At 41.1% G+C, this 5309-nt stretch overlaps 1 protein-coding gene across 1 annotated transcript in view; it reads right to left on the bottom strand.

The window, feature by feature from the left end:
• Positions 1-4251: 4251 nt before the first annotated feature.
• The window catches only part of LOC111949555 (B-cell CLL/lymphoma 7 protein family member B-B), a 4044-nt gene continuing 2986 nt past the window's right edge, over positions 4252-5309 (bottom strand). Inside the window, exon 7 of the mRNA XM_023966837.2 lies at positions 4252-5288. The gene's annotated coding sequence lies outside the window, so the exon portion shown is untranslated. The remainder of the gene's footprint in view (positions 5289-5309) is intronic.

Here is a 5309-nt window from a genome sequence, read left to right as displayed (position 1 = left end):
TCATGAGTGAGGCTGTTTTTTTCAGATGCATGAGGTTACGACTGTTCAGAATGATGATATGATAAGAGGTAATGATTAATACGTAGACTGTTTAATGGATGTGATAGGTAAAGACCTGTAGAGTTTAATTCAGGAGATGGTAACTCTTTAAACAACCTCTTCCGTGGTGCCACAAATCCTAATGAGTTAATTGTTGCATGATTAATTTAATTGGGTGTCACGCCCTGGCCTTAGTTATCTTTGTTTTCTTTATTATTTTAGTTAGGTCAGGGTGTGACATGGGGGATGTAGGTGTTTTTGTCATGTCTAGGGGTTTTGTATGTTTATGGGGTTTTCTCTAGGTGTTTGTATGTCTATGGCTGCCTAGATTGGTTCTCAATTAGAGGCAGCTGTTTATCATTGTCTCTGATTGGGAACCATATTTAGGCAGCCATATTCATTGGGTATGTCGTGGGTGATTGTCTATGTCATTGCGTAAGTTGCCTGTGTCTGCACTTGTCGTAGTATAGCTTCACGGTCGTTTGTTGTTTTGTAAGTCTGTTTAAGTATTCTTCGTTACGTTATAATAAATAGAAGAATGTATTTATATCACGCTGCGCCTTGGTCCTCCTCTCTTCCACCATATAACGATCGTGACATTGGGTAACAATTAAATGTAGTTAGTTGATTAAATAAATAACAGTCATCAGATTAATGAAAGTAAAGTCACAACAATGGTTACTGTAGGTGAGAGAAGCTTCTGAATGTGGCAATGTTAAGTGTCTCTGTGTCACGCCCTGACCATAGAGAGCTGTTTATTCTCTATGTTGGTGAGGTCGGGGTGCGATTAAGTGTGGGTTATCCAGGGGAATTATATATCTATGTTGGCCTGGTATGGTTCCCAATCAGAGGCAGCTGTTAATCGTTGTCTCTGATTGGGGATCATATTTAGGTAGCCATTTCCCCATTGTGCTTTGTGGGATCTTGTCTAGGTATAGTTGCCTGTGAGCACTACTTTGAGCTTCACGGTTCGTTTGTTCGCGTTATTGTTTTTTCCCTTTGAGTTTTCTATTCCAAATAAAAGGATGGAAACATACCACGCTGTGCCTTGGTCCAATCATTATGACGAACGTGACAGAAGATCCCACCACAAACGGACCAAGCAGCGTGGCCAGGAGGAGCAGACATCCTGGACATGGGAGGATATCTTGGACGGTAAGGGATCCTGGACATGGGAGGAGATCCTGGCTGGAAAGGATCGCCTTCCATGGGAGCAGACGGAGGCAGCGAGGGAGGAACAACGACGACACCGGGGTTCGCGGCCACGACGGAAGCTCGAGAGGCAGCCTCAAAAAAAAAATGGGGGGGGMACACGGGGTGGTTGGCGCAGCCAGGTTTTGAACCAGAGCCAACTCCCCGTACTCACCGTGGGGAGCGTGTGACCGGTCAGGCACCATGTTTTGCGGTGATACGCACTGTGTCTCCAGTGCGTATTCACAGCCCGGTGCGTTCTGTGCCAACTCCTCGCACTTGTCGTGCGAGGTATGTGTGGGTATCTGTCCAGGACGGGTTGTGCCGGCTCAGCGCTCCTGGTCTCCAGTGCGCCTCCTCAGTCCAGGAGATCCTGCGCCGGCTCTACGCGCTGTATCCCCATGGTGCCTTCACAGCCCAGTGCGTCCTGTGCCACCCGTTTTCTCTATGCTTAACTTGTTCTTCTCCTGATTTGATAAAATCTAGACTAAGTAACATGTTTAAAAGTGGCCAGCAGAGATAGGTGGGATGGGCTGAGGGAAGCTGAGGGTTGGGAGTGGAGTTGCTGGGCGGGGGATAGAATGGCGGTCAAAGATAAAAGTATAAAAAGTCAAAATAAAACATAACAAAAAGTAAGTTTGAATGACACTGAGGGGCAGGGTTTTTACAGCTAATGCCGGTTTGCCTGAAGCTGATGCCGTGCAGGTGTTTGTACACATGCATATACACACTCTCATTCAAATGCACACATGTGCACATACATGGAGACACACACATGTAAATAGGGCCATATATGCACTCAAACATATTCAGTTGGCCTTGCTTGTTATGATTTTTTGTTGTCCTTGATGTCTTTTGTTTTTTGCATTGTTGCTTTCTGTTTTTCCTTTGTCTTTCTCTTATTTCTCTTTTGTTCTTTTTCCTGGTTATTGGGTGGGGGGGGGGGGGGGGGAATTATTATTATTTTAAAATCTTATTTTCTCAGGGAGGGGTCTCGGGTGGTTGAGGGGCAGCTCTTGGGTAACTATGGGGAGGGGGATCTTGGACGACGGTTGGGAATTTGACTTTGTGGAACATCTGTCGACGTGCCCTTGAGCTGGCCGTTGACCCTGGTTGCTTCTGTGTGTCGCTCTGGATGGGAGTCTTTTCGATGACTAATGTGATGTAGTTGTTGAGCGGCTTCCCCGTGATGTAGTTGTTGAGCGGCTTCCCTGCAAGTATATTGTATGTTTTAAATATTCAATTTAAAAAATCAGAATTTAAAAAAAAAGGTTTAAAAGTGTTGTGGTGTACTGTTTTTGTTACCTTTTTTCACCTGTGTAATTCTGTCCTGCTATTTCTGGGGTTCCGACTGAATGCAGTGATAAATATTCTGCTCACAATTGACAGCAGCAACATTACATTGACAAGAAGGCTGTTGATATAGCTGTGTTTAGGCATGGCTTCCTTGTTTTGTTTCTCATTCTGCCGGAGTTGACCTAGTATTTTATATTAAACCTACCTTACGCATCCAGTTGTTTCTCACCCACCAAAAATCACAATACGCTGTTTTACATTGTGTTATTTTTGCTGGTCCAATTTCTAAAATGGAAAAGCAGAAGAATCTGTGCGCTCTCTGATAGTAATACTCGTTCATATGGTGATCTTCGATGTCCCAGGTTTGTGGCATTGATTAATAAATTGTTTAATGTTTACTTTAAGTAAGATGTTTATTTGTTATGTATTAAAGGCTTATGTATGCATTGTTCATTTCTTTAAAACAATGTAATTGTTGGAGTTCAGTTGTTTGAAGTGATTGATGGGTGACTAGGTGCATTCTTGTCAAACAAATATGCTTATTCATTCATGATTATGTATACATTCTGCAATTAATTAATCTCACTTTGAATTGCAAGAATTTTCAGAACATGTCCACAAGTTAGTTCTGAATTGCTTTAATACAGCAGTGCATTCTGACACCATTAATTGAAATAGATTTCTCCTCATTCATATAGTTGGCAGAAATGTTAAGGGATTAAATATCGACCTCCACTGGCTGAAGGAGAAGAGGATCTTGTAAAATAAGGGAATGTTGCTAGTATTCATTTACGTAGCTGGCTAGCTAGCTTCTTTGCAAAAACATTGCCTAGTATTCATGGCACATTGCAAATATCTGACTGCTACTAGAATAGTATTCTGTACACGACACAAGACCAGATGCATAAATAAGACAACTATTAGTCATATAAAATATGGAACAGTAAATGAAAATGTTCAATATATATTTTGTTTTGGATCAAGGTTGCTAGTAGCTAGCTAGCTGACAGCAAGAAATTAAGTGCAGGAGCTTGTTGTCTTGCATGTCTACTTTGATGCTAATTAGCATTTTCGAATCGGCGAGTAAATAGAGGCAAATATATTGTTAAAAGTCACCTTGTCTGACAAGAGTTTACATGGTTATCAAAACGTCACGCCAGGGAAAGCCTACATGAGACACAGACCTTGTTTGAAGTGGTTCTAAAATGCCCTATGGGAAAAATTAATGGTGAAAAAAAAGTTTGGGAAATATTTCCGTTTGACCTCTAGGTTTTATGATGCATTCGCTGTGGGGCTCTATGGCAGTGGTTCCCAACCAGGAGACTAGGACCCCTGGGGGTACTTGGCCTTTACACAGGGGGTACTTGAGAAGGCTCATGAGACCATAGGCCTACTGGTAAAATGCACATGTGGGGGTACTTCAGGGGTACTCCTGGCAGAGCAAAATTCATTTGATGGTACAGTAACCGAAAAGGTTGGGAACCACTGCTCTATTGCTTGGGTGGGCTGGTCACCTCCATAACTGTCAAATATATTGACATTGTTGGGCCCCTTCTAGACAGAGAAAAGTTTTTTTGACATAATGTCCCGTTGCATTTAGATTCAGTATCCCTGTCTGAAGACATTGTATGCATTACAATTTTGAAAAGTCACCTTATTCCCCTATAATCCACTTTGTTTTATTTTGAGTGAACTATCCCTTACATTCAATAACAAGCAATGGAATATTTCTCATGAAAATGTTTAGTATGACAGGAAAATAGTATTCTTTACAAATAACAAAAACACTAAAATCACATTTTCACAAGAATTTATACTGAAATTAAATTTCCTACAGTGATAGGAGTTACTTACTTCCCATGGATTTTAACATTCAACCAAGAATAATTATATAATCTCTATCAGGTGTCCGGAGTTTATTTCATGGACGTTAAAAACCCACAGTGCTAAGTCTGGAGACTTATGGTCAGTCACGGCCCAACCCTTCTATGTACAGATTGAGGGCTCAAGGCCATGGATTTGCAATCCAATAATTTCCATGAAACAGTGTTGATAAAATACAACCAGGTCAAGTGGTCATCCTATATGGTGAAAAATATTTTGGCCAATTATTTGAGAGTATGGGAGTCAAAAGATACAAAACACTGCAAACAGAAAACACAATATCTACAACCATATTTTACTATGGAGCAGCGTATATTCCAGCATGTGCATCACTTTTGCAGCACAAAAATAAGCACTTGAGAGCATGACCCACCTGACCATAAGAAACATTCTCTGAATTACAATACAAGTGTATTTACACCAAGGTCTTTAACTACCTTCCAACCTCGTTCACCATTCACTTTCAATGCCCTATGAAAATTGAACAAGCAAGATAAARTATATCAAAAAGGATAGACATGACAAACAGTTTTCTAATCTTATTTGCAAAGCAAAGTACAAACGTAAAAAATGATTTTAAAAACTTCAGCCCATATTCAATCAAATCCAGTGACCGTAATAAGTTTCCCCTCATACTTTTTTATTTTATTTATTTATTTATCCATTATTTTACCAGGTAAGTTGACTGAGAACACGTTCTCATTTGCAGCAACGACCTGGGGAATAGTTACAGGGGAGAGGAGGGGGATGAATGAGCCAATTGTAAACTGGGGATTATTAGGTGACCGTGATGGTTGAGGGCCAGATTGGGAATTTAGCCAGGACACCGGGGTTAACACCCCTACTCTTACGATAAGTGCCATGGGATCTTTAATGACCTCAGAGAGTCAGGACACCCG

Source organism: Salvelinus sp. IW2-2015, linkage group LG22 (genome assembly GCF_002910315.2).
Source record: "Salvelinus sp. IW2-2015 linkage group LG22, ASM291031v2, whole genome shotgun sequence".
Classification (NCBI taxonomy): Eukaryota; Metazoa; Chordata; class Actinopteri; order Salmoniformes; family Salmonidae; genus Salvelinus; species Salvelinus sp. IW2-2015.
This window is presented reverse-complemented; position numbering and strand designations above follow the sequence as displayed.